Raw genomic sequence first — 22,197 nt, 5'->3', positions numbered from 1 at the left:
AGAGTGAATCTTTTGACTGCCTTCATCCAGTTCCTCCAACCCCACACCCCATCTCTGATAACCAGAAAGCTGATCTCTTTTTCTGTAAGTTTGTTTGTTTGTTTGTTTTTGAAGTATAATTGCCCTACAACACTATGTTAGTTCATGTTACACAACATAGTGATGCAGTAGTTCTAAACATTTCAAAATGATCACCACTATAATCTAGGTATGACCTGTCACCAAACAAATACATTACATAATTATTGACTACATCGACCACACTGTACATTTGATACCCATGACTCATTTGTTTTGCAACTGGAAGTTTGCACCTTTTAATCTCCCTCATCTATTTCTCTCCTCCTGCTACCACTCTCCCCTCTGGCAACCACTGTACTCTGTATCTACAATTCTGTTTCTATTTAGTTGTTTTGGTTATTTCTTATGTTTTTTAGATTCCACATGTAAGTGAAATCATACAGTATTTGTCTTTCTCTGTCTGACTTTTCTCACTTAGCATAATACCACTCAGGTCCATCCATGTTATAGCAAATGGAAAGATTTCATTCTTTTTCATGTCTGAATAATATTCTATTGTATATGTATACTGCATCTTCTTTATCCATTTATCTATTAATGGGCACTTTAGGTCACATCCATGTTTTGGCTACTGTAAATAATGCTGCAATGAACATAGAGGTGCATATATGTTTTTGAATTAGTGTTTTCATTTTCTTCTGATAGATGTCCAGGAATGGAATTGCTGGATTGTATGGTAGTTCTATTTTTAATCTTTTGGGGAATCTCATATGGTTTTTCATAGTGCCTGCACCAATTTATATTCCCAACAGCAGTGCACGAGAATTCCATATTCTCTACTTCCTCACCAACACTGATTTCTTGTCTTACTGACAATAGCCATTCTAACAGGTGTGAGGTGATATCTCATTGTGATTTTAATTTGCATTTCCCTGATTATTAATGATATTGAGCATCTTTTCTTGTGCTTGTTGACCATTTGCATGTCTTCTTTGGAAAAACATCTATTCAGATCCTCTGCCCATTTTTAATTGGGTTCTTTTTGTGTGTTTTCTGATGTTGAGTTCTATGAATTCTTTGTCTGTTTTGGATATTAACCCCTTGCTGGATATTATCATTTGCAAATATCTTCTCCCATTCAATAGGTTGCCTTTTCATTTTGTTGATAGTTTTCTTTGCTATGCAAAAGGTTTTTAGTTTGATGTAGTCCCATTTGTTTATTTTTTGTTTCCCTTTCTTGAGCAGACAAATCAAAAAAAATTACTGAGAATGATGTCAAAGAGAATACTGCCGATATGGGAACATATTGTATGTGTATAACTGATTCACTTTGTTATAAAGCAGAAGCTAACACACCATTGTAAGGCAATTATACTTCAATAAAGATGTTTAAAAAAAATATTGAAGAAAATAATGCATTTAAAAATCAAAATTAACCATGGTTCAGGCATCCAAAATGAAGCTGGGTTGCTATTGTAGATGTGATATCAGACACATTCCTGTATCTTGAACTTGAATTTTCTAAACTGTATCAGACTCAAGGATACCACCAGTCATTCTCAAAATAGTATCTGCTAGCAGCTGCCAGCTACAAACTCATGGTCTCAAGGTCTCTTCTTCTAACTGTGCAACCATTTCAGACCCCAACCACTCCTTGCTTAACAAGCACCCTTACTTCTTGCCAGCTTTAGCTATAATTCTTGACAAATGACTTATGTAACTTTGCATAAGCCCTTCCCATTTTGTAGTCCAACAGAACATAATTCAAGTGCTTCTTGAATCTGTGTCTCCCAGTCTATAGTCCTCAGTTCTGATGGAATAAAACTCTTTTTCCTATTATAGCTCATTTATTGATTTCTGTCAATAATATGCTTACTGATTTTCTGCTTGCTTGACCTATCAGTTGCTACAAAAGGGGTGCTGGTGTCTTCAACTACAATAGTGTATTTGTCTATTTCTACTTTCAGATCTATCATTTGTTGCCTCAGGTGACTTGATGCTTTGTTGTCGAATGCATACACATTTAGAGTTTTTATGTCTTTTTGTAAAATTGACTCCCTTTATTATTGTTTAATATCTCTCTTATCCCTGTTAAATTTCCTTGCCCTTAAACCTGCTTTGTCTGAAATTAGCAAAGTTATTCCAGCTTTATAATGATTACTGTTAACATTGTATATTTTAAACATTTTACTTTTATCCTTGAGTCTTCATATTGAATGTGGACTCTGTAATACAACACATAGTTGGGTCTTGATTTTTTAATGTATCTGTATTAAACAGTCTTTGTATTTTAATTGGTATCTTTAGATTTTCATGTTTAAAATTATTATTTACATAGTTGAATTAATATCACCTTGTTTGCAACTGTTTTCTATTTGATGTCTTTGTTCTTTGTTTCTTTCCTCCCATTTTTCTGCCTTGTCTGGTTTAATTCAGTATTTTATGTTATTTTACTTTATCTCCTCTCTTAGCACATCAATACCAATACCCTCCTTTTAAAAATTTTGTATTTTGGTTGCCCTAGAGTTTGTAATGTGCATGTTTAACTATTTTAAGTCCACCTTCAAGTAACACTCTATTGCTTCATGTGTAGGTAGTTCAGGAACCTCATAATAAAGTACTCACAATTCTTTTCTACCACTCCTATCCCTTATGACATTGTTATTATTCATTTTACTTCCCTATAGCATCCAATAATTGTTACCATTATTATTTTAAAGTTACTTTTAGATGAATTAAAATAATAAAAATAAAATATTTTATTAAAAAAAAAAAAAAGAATACTGCAATACTGCCTATGTGTTCTTCTAGAAGTTTTATGCTTTGAGGTCTTACATTTAAGTCTTTAATCCATTTTGAATTTATTTTTGTATTTGGTGTGAGAAAGTAGTCCAGTTTGATTCTTTTGCGTGTAGTTGTCCAATTTCCCCAATATAATTTATTGAAAAGGCTGTCTTTTCCCCATTGTATATTTTGCCTCCTTTGTCATAGATTAATTGCCCATATAAGTGTGGGTTCATTTCTGGGCTCTCTATTCTGTTCTACTGATCTATGTGTCTGTTTTTATGCCAATACCATATTGCTTTGATTACTGGTATCTCTGGCTGCAGGGCTGGTGGGTCCTGGAGCTGGTGTTGGTTCACTGGTAAGCAGTGATGGCACCAAGGGAGTCGGGGGGTTGGTGCTGGCTTACTGATAGGCAAAGCCTGATTCCAGGTTTCTGGCTATAGGGTCCTGGAGCTCCTAGAGCTGGCATCAGCCCACTGGTGTTGGGTGTTGGGGTACAGTGGGTTCCTGGGCTTTGCTGGCCACTGGTGGGCAGAGCCAGGTCTCAGGGTCTCTGGCTGCAGGGCCCTGGGTGTCCCAGAGTTGGTGTCATTTTATTGGTGGGAGGGGCCACGGCCCAGACAAGGCCAAGAGCAAGGCGGTCCCAGGGCTAGTACCAGCACACTGGTTGGCAGGCTCAGGTCTTGTGCCCTCCAGAGAACAGCTGTCCTAAGGCAGCTGGCCTGCTGGTGGGTAGGGCTGTGAACTCCTCTTCCCCCAGCTAGCTGCTTGGTCTAAGGCATCCCAGGATGGTACTGGGGCCAACAAGTTTGTAGGTGGTGCTGGGTCCCTGCACTAATAAGCTAGAGGGAGGGTTCCAAAATGGTGTTTGCCAGCACCAATGTCCTCATGGAAGAACGAGCTCTCAAAAAGGCTTCTGCCAACATCAATGTCCCCAGGGTGAGCTCAAGTTGTCTCCTGCCTCTCCCAGTGGCTCTCCAAGCTCAATAGGTAGTTCCAACCCAGGCTCCTTTCAAATTACTACCCTGTCCTGGGTCTCAGAGTGTGTGAGATTTTGTGTGCACCCTTTAAGAGTGGAGTCTCTGTTTCCTACAGCCCTCTGGCTCTCCTGAAAATGAGCCTTGCTGGCCTTCAAAGCCAAATGTTATGGGCTTGTCTTTCTGGTGCAGGACCCCCAGACTGGGTAGCCTGAAGTGGGACTCTTGTTACCAAACCAAACTTGGGTCCACTTGCCTAACACACAGCAAAGCCAATCTACTGACACTGAGAAGCAGTGAAGGAAAATACAGTGCTTATTACAAGGCAACCAGCACAGGGCCAAGCAAGGAGAATGGGCACTTCATGCTCAAATGATCCAAACTCCCCAATGTATTTTGGAGAAGGGTTTTTAATGGCAAGGTTAGGGAGGTCATTGCAGGGTGTCTGATCAGATAGTGGACATTCTTCTGATTCGTTGGTGGTAAGGTAACAGGTGGTATCTCAGGAGTCAACATCATCAACTTTCTGATTCTAACCAGTCTGGGGTGTAGGTGCTGCTGGTCAGCAGTTAACTTCTTCCACGTAATGGGGGTTTTAATATCTGCAAAACAACTCAAGGATGTGACTCAGAATATTATCTATAGCCCTTGAGGAGAAACTGAATGTCCTTGACTTTGTTTATGGCTAAATTATTATTTTGTCTTGCATAACTATTTTCCATTGTTTCTGCATTTTCTTATTTTTCTGATTACATTTGTTCTTTGGAATTTAGGGAAGGCCTAGGAGTCTAAAGCTTTTCTACTAACAAGAGACAGGGAACACAGGGGGTCTGTTCCCAGGAAGGGCCTGCAGGGTCCTGCTCAGTTTCACTCCAACCACTTGCTCCTTGGGGAGGACCTCTGCAATTGTCATTATCCTCCCTTTTATGGGTCACTCACCCAGGGGTGTGGGTCTTGACTATACCACATATCCACACCTCCAACCCATCTCACTGTGGTTCCCTCCTTGTATCTTTAGTTGTAGAAGATCTTTTCTGCTAGTCTTTTTTTTTTTTTTAACATCTTTATTGGAGTATAATTGCTTTACAATGGTATGTTAGTTTCTGCTTTATAACAAAGTGAATCAGTTATACATATACATATGTTCCCATATCTCTTCCCTCTTGCATCTCCCTCCCTCCCACCCTCCCTATCCCACCCCTCTAGCTGGTCACAAAGCACAGAGCTGATCTCCCAGTGCTATGCGGCTGCTTCCCACTAGCTATCTATCTATTTTACATTTGGTAGTGTATACACATCCATGCCACTCTCTCACTTTGTCATATCTTACCCTTCCCCCTCCCCATATCCTCAAGTCCATTCTCTAGTAGGTCTGTGTCTTTATTCCCATCTTGCCACTAGGTTCTTCCTGACTTTTTTTTTTCCCCTTAGATTCCATATATATGTATTAGCATACTGTATTTGTTTTTCTCTTTCTGACTTATTTCACTCTGTATGACAGACTCTAACTCCATCCACCTCACTACAAATAACTCAATTTTGTTTCTTTTTATGGCTGAGTAATATTCCATTGTGTATATGTGCCACATCTTCTTTATCCATTCATCTGTCAATGGACACTTAGGTTGCTTCCATGTCCTCGCTATTGTAAATAGAGCTGCAATGAACATTGTGGTACATGACTCTTTTTGAATTATGGTTTTCTCAGGGTATATGCCCAGTAGTGGGATTGCTGGGTCGTATGGTAGTTTTATTTTTAGTTTTTTAAGGAACCTCCATACTGTTCTCCATAGTGGCCGTATCAATTTACATTCCCACCAACAGTGCAAGAGGGTTCCCTTTTCTCCACACCCTCTCCAGCATTTATTGTTTCTAGATTTTTTAATGACGGCCATTCTGACCGGTGTGAGATGATATCTCATTGTAGTTTTGATTTGCATTTCTCTAATGATTAATGATGTTGAGCATTCTTTCATGTGTTTGTTGGCAATCTGTATATCTTCTTTGGAGAAATGTCTGTTTAGGTCTTCTGCCCATTTTTGGATTGGGTTGTTTGTTTTTTTGTTATTGAGCTGCATGAGCTGCTTCTAAATTTTGGAGATTAATCCTTTGTCAGTTGCTTCATTTGCAAATATTTTCTCCCATTCTGAGGGTTGTCTTTTGGTCTTGTTTATGGTTTCCTTTGCTGTGCAAAAGCTTTGAAGTTTCGTTAGGTCCCATTTGTTTATTTTTGTTTTTATTTCCATTTCTCTAGGAGCTGGGTCAAAAAGCATCTTGCTGTGATTTATGTCATAGAGTGTTCTGCCTATGTTTTCCTCTAAGAGTTTGATAGTGCCTGGCCTTACATTTAGGTCTTTAATCCATTTTGAGTTTATTTTTGTGTATGGTGTCAGGGAGTGTTCTAATTTCATACTTTTACATGTACCTGTCCAGTTTTCCCAGCACCACTTATTGAAGAGGCTGTCTTTTCTCCACTGTATATGCTTGCCTACTTTATCAAAGATAAGGTGACCATATGTGCGTGGGTTTATCTCTGGGCTTTCTATCCTGTTCCATTGATCTATGTTTCTGTTTTTGTGCCAGTACCATACTGTCTTGATTACTGTAGCTTTGTAGTATAGTCTGAAGTCAGGGAGCCTGATTCCTCCAGCTCCATTTTTCGTTCTCAAGATTGCTTTGGCTATTTGGGGTCTTTTGTGTTTCCATACAAATTGTGAAATTTTTTGTTCTAGTTCTGTGAAAAATGCCAGTGGTAGTTTGATAGGGATTGCATTGAATCTGTAGATTGCTTTGGGTAGTAGAGTCATTTTCACAATGCTGATTCTTCCAATCCAAGAACATGGTATATCTCTCCATCTATTTGTATCATCTTTAATTTCTTTCATCAGTGTCTTATAATTTTCAAGCAGGTTTTTTTATATGAAAATATAAGAGGCAAGACCATTCAAAGACATTCTAAAAAATAAGCATAAGCAGGAGACTAGTCCTAAGAAATTAAAACTTACCATGAAACTACAATGATTAAAGTAGCATGGTATCAACACTTGAATAGACATAGAAAGTCCAAGAAAACACACAATAATTGTTTTGAGATAATTGGCTAGCCATCAAGAAAAAAAATTGAATTCACACAACATGCTTCATACCAAAATAAATTTCACAAAGAAGAATGATTTAAATGTGTATGGAAATAGTGCTGATGATTGCACAACATTGTGAATATACTTGATGTCACTGAGTTGTACACCTAAAATGGGTGAAATGTCAAATTTTATGTTACATATATTTTTCCACAATAAAAAATACACCACACACACAAAAATTTTTAATGTAAAAAATTAAAAAAAATCACAGAATGATATTTTTAATATCCAAGAGTAGGAAAAGCTTAACCATGACAAAAACAAAAACACAGACAATCAAAAACCTCTGAAACCAGAAAAGTTTGATATATTTAACAAAATAAAAATAAAAATTTTTTCTTCATGGCAAAATTGGCTAAATATACCAAAAAAATCAGAAATTATGAAAGATATTAAAATGCAAAAAAATATGGAAATTACTTAAATGTTCATTGGAGACAATAGAGGATCAGTATGATATTGATATACAGTAGAATTCTATGTAACCATACAAAAGATTAATGTAGTTCTTTATGTGAGGTTATGAAATAATTGCTAAGCTACATTATTAAGGCAAAAAGAAGTCACAAGAAAAAGAGTACATAGTATGTTAGCATTTGTGTAAAGAAGGAGGGCAATTATGTGTACATTTTCTTTGCATGTGGATAGAATATATTCAAAAAGTAGAGGAAAAAGGAATAGTGAGAATTATAGACCTATGTTAATGGGCACACAGTGTACAAAGCTGTAATTTTTGACAATAACAAAATAACTCATACTCACCAAATCTGGATAGAATATTTTAAATTAAGAAGACATGCACTTGGAGTGTATCACAAAAGATGGCAGTGTAGGAACTCAGAAATTGGACCTTCCACACACATACAGAAAAAATCTATTTAGCTGACAAGAACTGTCTGAATGACAAGAACTCTCTGAATAGCTATTTTAAAAACTCTGAAGTCTAGTCAAACACTTGCAGCATTCATGGGAGGGATAAAGAAAGAAGCTGGTAAATTTTAGTGTTTTTTAGTGGCTACCATCTCCCACTCCAAAATCCCATGACAGGCAGCCATAACGACATGATACACATTCCTGGTGAGACTTGCTGGTGCCAGTGTGGGCAACAGGACACTGTCCTCCTGGTTGCATTTTTTAATCTGTCTGGTAGATTTCTGAGTGGTATCATAGAAAGCTGGCCATAGTTTCAACCCCTGCAAGGCCAAATCAGATTTCCTGGTGACTTCCATTGACGGGCTTTAAAGAAACAAAACACCTTTCCACCCTCCTTTTTTATTGGATCCATGCATTTAAGGAAATCTTTGTCATGTCACCAGATGACTACAGAAATAATGGAATGGAGACTTCAATGACCACACATGACAAGGAATTTGGTCTTTGAAAAAATAGTTTGGAAAACTCACTAAACAAACATACAGTTGCAGCTTTCATCAAGCAACAACAGCAATCCCTGGGGAAGGGGTGGAATCTGCTTTCCAGAATTACCCAATTACAACATTAACAATACCCAGTTTTCAAAAAAGTTACAAAGCATACAAAGACTTAGGAAAGTGGGACTGTTCACAGGAAAAAAAAAAAATTGACAGAAAACATCCCTGAGGAAGCCCAGATCCTGGGCTAAACACTAAACAACAACTTTAAATTAGCTGTCTTAAATATCCTCAAAGAGCTGAAAGAAACTATGAAAAAACTAAGGGAACCCAGGGGAACTATGTATGAAAAATAGGGAATATCAATAAAGAAATCAAAATTATAAAATGAAAGGAAACAGAAATTCTGAAGTTGAAAAGTACAATGGCTGAAATAAAAACTCACTGGAGGGGTTCAACAATAATTTGAGCAGGTGGAAGAAAGGATCAGCAAACTTGAAGATAAGGCAATTGAAATTACCCAAACTGTGGAGCAGAAAGAAAAAAGAATGAAAAAAATAATGAACAGAGCCTAAGGGCTGTGTGGAACATCACCAAGTGTACCAACATATGCATTTGGGAGTCCCAGAAGGAGAAGAGAGAGAAAAGGGCAAATATTTGAAGACACGACAGCCAAGAACTTCCCAAATGTGATGAAAGACATGCATCTACACATCCAAGAAGCTGAAAGAACTCCAGATAGGATAAACTCAGAGACCTACATCAAGACACGTTATAATCAAAGTATCGAAAACCAGAGACAAATAGAGAATCTTGAAAGCAGCAAGAAAGAACTGACTTGTCACATACATATATTTACAAGGCTCCTCAATAAGATGAGCAGCTCATTTGTCATAAGAAACCATGTAGGTCAAAAGATAGTGGGATGATATAGTTAAAGTTCTGAAGGTAAAATGATAGTCAAACAAGAATTCTATTATCTACAATACTATCCAAAAATGAAGGAGAAATTAAGAAATTCCCAGATAAACAAAAGTTGAGGGAACTCAATGCTAGTAGATCTGCCCTACAAGAGATGCTATAGGTAGTCCTTCAGGTTGAAACAAAAGGGCATTAGAAGCCACAGGAGGAAATAAAGATCACCAGTAAAAGTGATCTTTTCTATATTTAACTGTATTGTTAAATATAGAAGCTAGTGCTATTGTATTTTTGATATGTAGCTCCTCTTTTTGTTTCCTATGTGATATATAAGAAAATGCATAAAACAAAATTATAAACCTATGTTAATGAGCACACAGTGTATAAAGCTGTAATTCATGACAATAACAAAATAAAGTCATTGATGGAACTGGACAGGAACAGAATTAATGCATGCTATTGAAGCTAAGATGCTATAAATCTACCAATCTATACTATTATAAATTTAGGGTGTTAATATTTTGAATGTTTACTTTTTCCCCATGGCAAGCACTAGGAGAATAACTAAAAATGTATAGAAAAGGCAATTAAATGAAATCAAAATGGTACACTAGAAAAAAATTAGTCAAACGTGAAAGAAAGCTGTATTGAAGGAATTGAGGGGAAAAATATATGACTTAGAAGACAAATAATACAAAGGCACAAGATTCTTAAATTTTATTTGGTCTGTAGTCACTATTGCCACACCTGTAATCATTTTGTTGACACTTTCCTAATCTATCTTTTTTTTTTCTTAAGTGGAATCACCAACAAATTTATTGACCCAAATGCAAATGCTGAGCTCAAACAACAGTCCTGTCTTTCTACTACAGACATAGATGCTCCAAACTACTGGCATAAATTCAATTGTTCTACAAACCTAAAAGTTTTATCTGAAGAGAGAATGGAACATTTCCTCTAAAACAAAATTTAAACCTATGATTTTTATGAGCCCAGCATTGAGAGTTTTATATCTAGACAATAAAGGGAAAGAGTGTGCTTTACTTTGTATGTGGTGAAACTTGTTTCACAGTGAAGGTGATTTTAATTATTTTAGCCAACATGTATCATTTCTACACTCTGTAATTTATAAACAAAATGTCATGTGAGGCCAGGCTCATTCACTGCACTCATGAAGGTCTACTGATTGTTTATTTTCATATTCATCCAATAGCTTTGGCTTCAAGGATTTTATGTTCATTTTCAAAAATTTAGAGGAAACTGCTTTCAGTCCTGTTGTAAACGACTTGTGCAGAATCTTCGTTACTTGAGCTCTTAACAAAAGCTCACCCTTGAGGTGACTGAGAACTGAAGGTGCAAAAAACTCTCTGCATAACAGTTCAAAGTCCACCTCAAGGCTCAGTGACCTCTCCTTCATATGAATTAGTAAAATAAGTATTATATTGCCTCTTTCTGTCACATGAACATGTGTGTAGAGGAATGGCCTTAGAACCCTCCAGAGACAGAAAAGTCTTTATTTAGCTGACTATCCAAATTTTAGTTCTGCCAAGCACTAAGAGGCTAACTAGGAGAACTGTATTTTCCTGAGATGGGCACCCAAATTAAGGATAAGAACTGTAACAGATAATTTTCCTTGTCTATATTTTCCCTTCTCTTTCTTGTAATCCTTCTGTGTCATTAGATCATGTAAATAGCATACAGCTGACTTTACCTAATCTGAGAATCTTGGCCTTTTAATAGGGGGATGCAATTCATTCAAATATTTCCATTTTTACATGTAGGTACCTAACAGACTTTTAAAAAATGTTTTCTATTTACCATAGTGTCTTCTTTTCTTCCTTGTCTTTTGTTAGATTAATAGTGTTTTCTTCGACACAAACTTCTCTAGTAGTTTGTAAGTAATACCACCTTGTATTTTTATCCTACTGGTTACTAAACTTCAATTTTTACTTCAACATTTAAAGATAATCAGTATTATGTTTTTCCTTTGTACAAAACAAGAACTTAAACATATATTTCCACTATATTCTCAACCCATCCCATGTTGTGGTTATTATATATGTCATATTATATACATTATATAATTGCCATATATAATTTTCATGTATATGTAAAATTATATAATTTTTATATAAATCATGATTATTTAATTATCTGGACTAAGCATGGAAGGGACTCAACCATCTGGCTGTGGGCTGGGAGTCAGAACCTCTTAGGCCAGGGAGCGTAGGTTCCTTCCCCAGGTCTATAGTAAGAAACCTCCCAGAGCTGCATCACATAGGTGAGAGAGGTGATGTACTTGGATGAGTCTCTAACCCTGAAGCTCAGTTCCTCTTCCATCCCCTCTCACCCCAGAGCCCATCCCCCACCCCGGGATCCAGATTTATTCATCATCTAACACATCAGGCTGGTGCAATGTCAGTCTAGAGTGTGGAACCCCAGGAAACACAGGGAAGCTGACAGTGACCTGGCTGAGCCAGGGCCTCCCCAGGGAGCTGGAGCAGAGAGGGACGCTGGGGCCAGCCCGCAGCTCCCGGAACCTGAGCCTGAGCCTGTCCCTCAGCCACTTCAACAGCCGCCTCACCTGTGTGGTCAGCAACCCCGCGGATGAGAAGAACGCAACCTTACACCTGGGGGACATCTGTCCACGGAGGGGTGAGTGCGATCTGCTAAGGAAGGTGATGAAAATGGGCCAGCAGAGACTAGGGGAGGGCAAGGCTGGGAGGACTTGGGAATAACAGTGCAAGTGGGGAACATTTTAAGGCAGTTTATGTGATGCAGCCAAAAAGTCCCCACCTCAGTGAATGGCCACAGACTCATTATAGTCTTCAAACCTGTAAGTCCAGAAACTGGATCAATATATGGAGACTAATGCATCACCCAGAACATAAATGTGGGACTGGCTTGTGTGTACCCCCCTTCCCAGCATCAAGGAGCCTGGGAGGCTGAATTACACATAAGAATCCAAGCAGGGGAGGAGAAGGATTTGAGGAGTAAGGACTGAGGAACTCAGGGTACCCTGCTCCCAGCTCCGGAATTCTCCCATGCCCCAGACTCTGGCCCCAACCCTGGATGGGCAGGACTTGCATAGCACGTTCAGGCTGATAGATGCCCATTTTTTGCTGCATACCAGACTTGCGCTTTCAAAGGATGGCTACCACCTCTGAGTACATAAACCACAGTTCAGCCCTCCTCTGAGCAGTGTGAGAACCTGCGGTCACTACACCCAGTTACCACCCTTCCCCCATCAGCCTAGAGCATCACCTCAGCTTCATAAAGGGACTGTACTGGGTAGGTTACAGGGGTGGGAACCCTTATGAAGGAGCTTCAGGCCCTGGCGTCATAAAATACCAAATCCCTTACTATCCTGAGGGCTACAGAGCAGGAACAACTGATGTTAAAAAGGAGATGCAGGGCTTCCCTGGTGGCGCAGTGGTTGGGAATCTGCCTGCTTATGCAGGGGACACGGGTTCGAGCCCTGGTCTGGGAAGATCCCACATGCCGCGGAGCAACTAGGCCCGTGAGCCACAACTACTGACCCTGCGCGTCTGGAGCCTGTGCTCTGCAACAAGAGAGGCCATGATAGTGAGAGGCCCACGCACCGCAATGAAGAGTGGCCCCCGCTTGCCGCAACTAGAGGAAGCCCTCGCACAGAAACGAAGACCCAACACAGCCAAATAAATAAATAAATAAATAAATAATTAAAAAAAAAAAGACAGATTTAAAAAAAAAAAAAAGGAGGTGCAGTCAGACAAAGACAAAGATCATATGATATCGCATATATGGGGCATCTAAAAAAATGGTACAAATGAGCTTATTTACAAAACAGAAATAGAGTCACAGATGTAGAAAACAAACTTATGGTTTCCACTGCGGGGGACGGGAGGGAAGGATAAACTGGGAGGCTGGGATTGACGTATACACACTACTATATATAAAATACGTAACTAATAAGGACCTACTGTATAGCACAAGGAACTCTACTCAATACTCTGTAATGGCCTATATGGGAAAAGAATCTAAAAAAGAGTGGATATATGTGTATGTATAACTGATTGACTTTGCTGTACACCTGAAACTAACACATTGTAAATCAACTATACTCCAATAAAATTAAAAAAAAAAAAAGAGGTGCAATTACCAGTTCAGCTGCCCCATCCCACCAATGCCCTCCTGACCTCTGCTTGCTCACATGGGGTTCTCCTCTGAACAGTATCTTCCTTCTCAGTTTCTCACTAGCTCAGCATTCAACCATCACATTCGGACTGAGTGCCTACTAGGTGCTGGTGATGGGGGGAAGGCTCAGTGAAAAATAAGATAAGCCCCTGCCCTCAAGGAACTTACACTGCAGTGGACTTCACCACACACTGGCTGTGTGACCCTGGACAGCTTACTTAATTTTTGTAGCCTTTCTATAGTATAGATAATAATTGTATCTACTTCATAGGGCTGTTGTGAGAATTAAAAAGAAAGGACACCCCAAACAGAGAGTAGAACATGCTCTGAGGTCTGGTGACCCCAGAGTCTTCATACTTTCTCCCTCTTGGAATGTATTCCTCTTCTGGGAGTCTGAGGGAGAAAAGACAAGCACAAGTCCAATGTAATGAGATGGGTGTTTTTGTTTTCCTGAAATTAAATCATTGATGCTGGGGTTAGGAGGAAAAAACTGTAGCTTCACATCAGGTTATATGTTTAATTTACTTTTAAACTTTAAAACAAAGAATGCTACCTCATATACATTTGTTGTACAACATTTGATTAAAGTCTTTGTTCACTAATTCAAAATAGTCAAGCTCATTTTAACCAAAACTCAACCAGGTGACAATTGATACATCTGTAAATTGCTTCATTGACCTGAAAAAAATAACATTGCACCATTCTTGAAATCTCCATTGAATAAATACTGATCTACTTATTACTGGAATCATACAAGAAAGTTGTTCATTGGGTATTTGCACCTATAGTGGTTATTTACTACATTACTGCTAATAAACTTTTATAAGTTGGTGCTACAGAGATAGAATCCCATACCTCTGCTTACAAGTCAGATACGCCCCTCACAGTTATAGGGCAGGAACTTTTGAACATCACGTGCCTGTTTGAGAGGTGCTGAGGGGCGGAAGGCGGTCAATTTGCCAAATGCCAATTCAGTGAATGATCGATCAAGTCATCGAAATTATCAAATCTATCCATGTACCAGAAACTTCTTTCTTTTAACTATGTATAAAGTTTAAAGCAATTCATTTTGGATAAATGGTTTAACAGCTTTTGAAGATTTCTGTCATTTTAGTAGACAGGTTTCATTATTTCTTCCTAAGAGCACCTAAAGCAATGTTCCATGTCTCTCTACCCAGCTCCCTGCTGGAGACAGAAAGAGAAGTCAGTTCACAAGATGGCCTGAGAGGGGAGACTGGGGGGCAGAGAGATGAGGAGACTGACAGGAAGAGGGAGGGGGCCTGAGGCCAGGGAGGCAGTCTGAAGCCAGATCTCGGGGGGCTTTGCTCCCCAAAGTCCTCACAGGCTCTGGTAACCCATCTGACTCAAAGCATTGTAAATTTTATCAAGAATTGATAGAAATAAATATTTTATAAATTTATCAAATTCAGCAAATTGGTTGTTCAGTGGTTTACCCATTTAGAAAATGGACTTCTGTGTAAACTGTCTTTCAGCAAAGTGGTTTTAGCTGAATTAGCCTTTGGGCAAATGTATGTGAGCCTTACAGCTTAATGGCTAAGAAATTAGGCTTTGGGGCCCAGCTGCCCGTGTCAAACCCTCAGTCCACTTACCGGCTGCAGACTCTTGAGCAGGGCCTTGATCTCCCAGTGCCTCCGTCTCCTCAGCTGTAAGAGGGCAGTAGTCAGGGTCTTCCCTCACAGAGCTGTTGGCAGAGTCACTGACTTAACACACTCACAGCACTCAGAGCAGTGCCGGCATCAAAAGCACAGGTTGTTATTGTCACTCTGCCCTGTCCTGCCTGATGGCCGGTCCTCCCACCTGTCTCCTCCACATAAACCATGCACCAGGTGGTCCCCATCAGAACGATGCTCTGTGCCGTTCTCTGGTCCCCCTGTGAAGATGCTGTAACACAAAAGCAAACGCAGCCCTGAAAATGCCTTTGCTGTAAGGTGGGCACCTGCAGGATCCAAATATGCACAGAATGAATTACCAGATTATTAACTGTCAGATTATTATTGAAATCAAAGCATGAAATGTAAACATTCTAACAGAGCACCTGCAGGACCCCGAGACTACAAAGCACCCCAGTTTGAGAAACACCATTCCAGGAGCAATGGACCCAGATGGGAAAGGCAGCAGACAAAGGGGCAGGAGGGGTGAGGGGACAGAAAGCTCATGAACCACACGATACCACACCACATGGCCGGCCCAGTCAGAAGGGGTGGAGGGGAAGGGAATGGAATCCCACAGGACGCTCCTCGTGGAACAGGAAGACCCCACTCGGAGGAAACTGTTTCTCTGTGGTTTTCACAGAACTGGAGCACGTGGAGCACACAGGGTTCTCCAGCTCCCAATGCCCAGAGCCCATGCTCTCTTCCTGCCCTCCCCAGGCAGCTGAGAGACCAAGCAAAGAATACAAGGCATCACATCTAGTTCTCTAACTCATGTGCTCAGACTTCAGGGTCCTGACAGAAAGCAAAGTCAAAAGGAATCCAAATACACAGGTTTGCTGAGGCAAATAGCAGAACAAATAGAAAGACTCCAATCAAAGATGAAAAAGCAGAAAAAAAAAAAAAACAACTAACAGAGACCTACCCAAATATTTGGTCCTCCAAAATAAAGGAAAGAAACAACAGTGTGCAAAAGATTGATGAAATCAGAGGTGAAAGATGAATTAAAATATCAGAATATGAAGGGGGTTGGAGGATGGAGCAGCAAATAAAATAATTGAGGAGAAAATTAATTCTTTTGCAGAACTTAAAATACAAAGAACAGAATCAACACTACAGAAAACTCCATCGGAAACACGATGAGAAAATAACATAGAAGACAAGAGGGAAGCAATTAGAGCAAAATGGACTGACAATGGGGATCAAACATGTAGATAACTAGTTCCCCAAAGAGGACACAGAAGGAACAGAGAAATAAAATACTGTGATCAACACCATCCACTTCCTCCCCCAGAGCCTCCCCTCTTCTTACTAACAGAGCCCTGACTGCTTCTGCTGTCAAGACGAGATACCTGGATCAGGGATGTAGGTGGGGATGTTCCCCTGCTCTCTGGTGGCGGGCATGTGGCCCTGTTCTGGCCAATGATAGGTAAGAAAAGTTTCCTGGGAGCTTCTGAGAATGACTTCCACCTGACAAGAGGAAGGAGGGAGAGGAGAAACTCCTGCCCCTCGCTGCCCACTGGCTCTTGCCTCTGCTTGTGGCTGTGTGAGAATGAGGAGCTTGAAACTGTTGGAGCCGTTTCAGAGGAGAGGGAAGATCAGGAGATGCAGAGGCTGATCCACAGCTCGTCTCTGGGCTTAGACGTTACCAGCGGAGCAGCGTGAGTGACATCACAGATGTGGGAAAGAGCAGCGTGCAGATGGGTGAAAGGGAATGATTTTGGAGTTTGTTTGTATTTGCTAAATTACAGAGTGCAAAGGGGAGGCTGGAGATGAAGTTGGACACGTAGACTGAAATGAGGTTTTGCACTTCTTGTTCAAGATGTTCATGAACCAAGTAAATGCATGTGTGTCCTCTCCTTCCCTGGAACATTAAAACTATAGTAAATGTATTTTGTTTAAGTGTATCGATCACATCAAAGAGAGACAGGGAGGCAACTAATCAGCAGACCAGAGATGCCTGGAATCTCAGAGAGGAAAGGAAGAGGGCTGCTTAGTAAGGCAGAGCCAGACCCCAGACCAATTACCTCAGAATCTCTGGGGTCTTGCCCAGGGGACAGGACTTCGTTAATGACCCAGGTGAGCCCAACGTGCAGCCAAGTTTGAGAACCAATGACCTAGAACACACACCTAGGGGCACAACGGAGGATGGAGCCACCTGCCCAGAGGAACCGCAGGGCCCCTGAACTCAGACGGCCAGGTAGGAAGGAGGGTGGGGTGAGAACAGGGCTGAAACAGGGAACCAGTCTGGGCACGAAATAGTCAACTCCCAACCCTCACCCAGCCCAGGCATGACCATCCAGGGGCCAGGCATTTTTTTCTCGGATGTCAACAAAGAAAGGCTCTTTTTTTTTTTTTTCAGGAGTGAAAGAAAATCTTTTATTTAAAAAAAAAAAAGGACTCTGGGAACAGAGTTAGTCCATTTAGGTCTTCAGTGTCCTCATGGTGATTTTTTTTAAAAAAATAATTAATTAATTTATTTATGGCTGTGTTGGGTCTTCGTTTCTGTGCGAGGGCTTTCTTCTAGTTGTGGCGAGCGGGGGCCACTCTTCATCGTGGTGCGCGGGTTTCTCACTATCGCGGCCTCTCTTGTTGCGGAGCACAGGCTCCAGACGCGCAGGCTCAGTAACTGTGGCTCATGGGCCCAGCTCTTCCGCGGCACGTGGGATCTTCCCAGACCAGGGCTCGAACCTGTGTCCCCTGCATTAACAGGCAGATTCTCAACCACTGCGCCACCAGGGAAGCCCCTCATGGTGATTTTGTCCTTCTCAATGATGTGGACAATGGCTCCCATGCCTGACACTGCCTCCCTGTCCACAGCATGCAGCATGGCTTGTGAGATGGTTTCGATGCATGTTGGGCTCCCAGAGAGACTCACATGTCCCGTACATTTGTTCAGTGCAGGTGCCACTGACCACAAAGTCATCTGTCACCATGGGGCAGCAAATAAGGTCTAGAGAGCAAATGACGGGCTTAGAGGTCTTCGGGTCCAACCTGGCAATGACCAGCTCAGTGTAGTAGGGCCCAAACCGTCTCTCATACAAGAGGCATGCTCATGAGGGTGTAAGGCTTGATCTGCTGACCTTCCTTCAGCTCATACAGGTTCAGCTAGAACTTGAGGCACCTGGCAGCTGTCTGGACATTGGTGGCAAGACTGGCCAGGCAGATGTACAGTGGGTCGCCCGTGGGAAAGATCTTCTGAACTTCCATGGTCACCATCCGGGCCTGGATCCCGAAGCACCTGTCAGAAGCGATGGCCACACAGTTCTTTCCTTTGTGGCCATGACAGCCCCTCCGTTATAGGACACAATAGACATGATTGTTATGTACTAGGATCTCTGATTGCCACAATTCCAGCAAACCAGCTATGGGCCTCACTGCCAGGAAGGCTCTTCTAAAACAAAAACAAAACCCAAAAACCCTGAATGAGTGGCCTGGAGAAAACTTGACATCTTGTGTGGATACTGGGGCCTCAGGAAAGCCTCCTTATTCTGACATTTAGGGGTCCCCAGCATAAAGGTCAGCTCCCTGCCCCCACCCTAAGGTGGAGCCTGATTTCCCACAGAGCTGCCTGGATCCTTTTTAAACATAAGAGGAAAACCAAGGATCCACCAGACACACGAGGAAAGCCAACAGCGTGAGCATCAATTCCAACTACTGGCAGGTGGAACAGGAGGCAGGTTGGGGAGGGAGGGGGAATCAGTGAGTTAAATCTTCCTGTTAGATTAACAGGAAGTCATTAGGTGATGTTTCAGTTTGAAAACTCCAGAAATACCATCAGACGCATTACCTAGAGACACAGAAATAACCACAGAAAAACTAAAATCAGAAATAATAGAAGTGGTTGCCTCTGGGGAGAGGAATTGGGGCCAGCAGGAGACAGACTTCTCAGTATGTTTTTAAAAACCATATATATGTATGACTTGATGATATATATATACTGATGCTATACATATAATATACATAATATATACATGATTACACATATATTAAAAAGAAGAAATAGACCATAAAGCAGCATTGTCCAACTTGAACATGCACATGATTCATTTGGCAATCTTGTTCAATAGCAGGTTCTGACTCAGTAGCTCTGGGTGGGCTGAGAGTCTGCATTTCGTACAAGCTCCTGGGTGATGCCGAAGCCTCAGGTCTGAGGACCACACTCCGAGTAGCAGGGCCATAGATGATGCTAAAGGCCGGGCTGAGGCATCGGAAGTAAATTCTGTGGGTAACTGGAAATCAGTGAAGCTCTTTGAACAGGGGAGATGCAGGATCAGAGGATGCTTTAAGTGGATTAATCAGGGCAGCGTGGCCTATCGGGAGACACTGGAGGCACAGGGCCAGACAGAAGACATTGTAAAATCCAGGCAAGAGATGAGGGGCTAAGTCAGGGCAGTGATGGAGGGCAGAGATGACAGGATAGAGAGACACAGCTGCGGTAGAATCACTTGGCAAAGGACTGGGTGTGAGGGGTGAAGGCAAGAAGGAACCCAGCTGTCCAGTGGAGAGAATGCTGGGCCTTTAGAGACCCTGGGCAGGAAGGGGAGCCCAGCCTGGGGACCTGAGTGTGAGAGGTCTGCAGGACCACCAGAGATCAGAGGAGGTGGAAGTCAGTGAGGAAGTGACCCAAAGGTGGGAACATCCATCACTCACAAACGCCAAAGATTTTCCCGTGTCAAGAGCACACCCAGGACCTGTATGTGATGTGGGTCCGGCTGTCGGGGTCACACTGAGGCCATTCAGGAGCCTTTTTCCTGCACCCTTCACCACTCTGCGGCTCCATCTTTGATGCTAAGACCTATGGCTGCATCTCAGCAGCCTCTGAGATCAAGGTGACCTTTGGTCAACCACAGCCGCCTCCCCCTGCACTCAGCGTGTCACAAACAGGCGTGCACCCCCAGCCGCAACCCAGAACTGCAAAGGCTGCTGGCCTAGGAAGCCTCAGCTGGTCTCCCAGCAGGGCCCAGGGACCCTCACTGTCTGTGAGCTGCAGGCTGGTGGACCTGCCCTTCTTCCTGGGCCAGTGAACTGTCCTCCTAGGGAGTCTCATGGTCCAGCTTTCACAGGGTCTTTTCACCTTAGTCTTAACCATCCCATCAGTCATGCCAGCTATGTTACCTTTTAAAGCTGGAGAAGGCCCCCTGGTGGAGGGACTGCCCCCACCCTGAGCTTGTGCCCAGCCCCCATGCATGGCTCCTGCCCAACCTCAGTTTGTGGGTGACTCTCTCCCCAGCCACATCAGTCGGCCTCTTTCTGCTGGGCTTCCTTTGTCACTGGTTTCCCTTGTGGTTCTTGGCTGGACAAGTTCTCAGCTTCTCTCTTGCAACCAACAGGGTTTAGACAGAGCAAAACATCCAGCGCAACCTTCTACCCACCCCACGGGCTCAGGGTACACCAACCTCCCCACAGGGAAGAGATAGGTCCCCACTCATGACCCCTGACAACGTGCCCACTGACCTTTAAGACCCTCCTATTGGGAGCACAGAAGGGAGGGAGAGCCCCAGCAGGAACAGATAACTGGGAAAACCTCCCCACTTTAGGGGTCACTCCCCATCCCTTATGGGCCTAAGAAAGAACCCGCATCAGCTTCCAGCCTTCACACCAGCTCCCACTCCCTGGAGTAAGACCCTTCCCTCCTGCCCAAAGCCCGATGATGCTTCCAGATGCAGCTCAGATGGCCCCCTGGGAGCCTGCCCCATCTGCCTCGGATGACTTAGGTGCTCTCTGCATATCACCCTCAACAAGTTGTCCTCCTGCTTTGGAAGAGACTGCCTTTTCCTCCTGGTAGGCAGTTGGCTGTGTTTCCGAGCAAGGCTACATGAATATGTGTCTGCAGATTGAAATGTTAGATTCCCCCCCAGACAGGGATGTGCTGGAAACACCTGGAGCTGGCCTGTGAGAGCTGGTTTTACGCGTCTTTTCCCAAGTCTGTGCTCAGGGTCATCACGGTGGTGGTTTGAAATGAGCCATGGAGGGCGTATCCACACCACAGGGATTGGCAAATGCTGGAGACCAGGGCCTTGTCCTCCTGAAGAGCCAGCTGTCAAACAGTTCCCGACACAGCCCTGCCCCCAGGGAAGGTGGGTGGGAGCAGAGAGATGGACCAAGGGACCCAAGGGAACCCATGGATTTACAGCTTCCATCTCAAGCTCACTCCAGGCCTTCAGTTTGTGAAGAGAGTAGATTCTCCTAGAGTGGAATCGCTGCACTATTTAAGTTGCTATTTATCTGTCTCTACTGTTGCTGGGAGCAAATAACCGACTTTGAGTAGAAAACATGCATAAGCTGTGTCTGCACTGGAAGCAAGATGGCGAACACAGACTGTGTCTTTGGACCCAACCCGTGATGGACTCTGCCCAGGTCCTAAAGAGGTGGGGCGCCCACATGGGGCAGAGTGGCTGTGGGGTTAGCAGCGGAGGGAGGGCACACACATGCTGCTCACCTCGGGGCTCAGTGACTGCAGCAGATGGTGACTGGACAGGAAAGGAGGGCCCTGGCTGTGCCGAGACACAGGTGTGCTCAGTCAATATTTGCTGGGTGGAAACCAGTCATAGCTGCCATGTGCAGCTTAGCTGAGAGCTGCCTGTCTTGTTCAAGAGCATCTGTGACACCTCAGTGCCCTCCTAGGAGGGCTGCGACAAGGGTGAGTCAACAGGACACCCACTCTCAGGCGCTGACCCGGCACTTGCACCAGCCTGAGAGTGGGGTCTCCTTGCCTCCCCTGTTCACAGGGCCTGGGGCCTGCATCAGAAGAGGGGGAGGCAAGAGCCTGTGACCTGGTCACATCACAAATGATCAACAACTAGCTGAGCTTAGAATTGCCCAAAAGGCATGCAGCTGTTCCTGGATTTGAGAGAAACTGCTTAGAGAAGGGAAGGGCTGGTGGGGGTCCGGTGAGAATCAAGACCACGGTTTCTGAGAGGCTGCCTGTTATTATGCAAAGACATTGGGCACTTGCACCAGGTTCAGGTAACAGTTTTGCCAGATATTAGCTGTTTGACCTTCGGCAAGTTGTTTAACTTCTTAAGCCTCAGTTTCCTCATCTGTAAAATGGGCATAATGATTTCTGTGTCATTAGATAAACACTTATAAGTGTTTGTTGCCCTTCTCCTTGCTCTTGACCCCTCTTCCTGCC

At 42.6% G+C, this 22,197-nt stretch overlaps 1 long non-coding RNA gene and 1 pseudogene across 2 annotated transcripts in view; one reads left to right on the top strand and one right to left on the bottom strand.

Moving 5' to 3' along the window:
* LOC309636045 overlaps positions 1-15,972 on the top strand; it is a 246,301-nt gene extending 230,329 nt beyond the window's left edge. The window contains exon 2 of the long non-coding RNA XR_014249204.1: positions 12,829-15,972. This is a non-coding gene — a long non-coding RNA (uncharacterized lncRNA). The remainder of the gene's footprint in view (positions 1-12,828) is intronic.
* Positions 15,973-16,780: 808 nt separating this feature from the next.
* On the bottom strand, positions 16,781-21,073 carry LOC309606829 (proteasome subunit beta type-3 pseudogene; annotated as a pseudogene). Its single transcript has one exon. The product of its transcript is annotated as a proteasome subunit beta type-3 pseudogene (transcript).
* Between the last annotated feature and the right edge of the window lie 1,124 nt (positions 21,074-22,197).

This window comes from Balaenoptera borealis (assembly GCF_965194805.1).
Source record: "Balaenoptera borealis genome assembly, chromosome: 1".
Taxonomy (NCBI): domain Eukaryota; kingdom Metazoa; phylum Chordata; class Mammalia; order Artiodactyla; family Balaenopteridae; genus Balaenoptera; species Balaenoptera borealis.
This window is presented reverse-complemented; position numbering and strand designations above follow the sequence as displayed.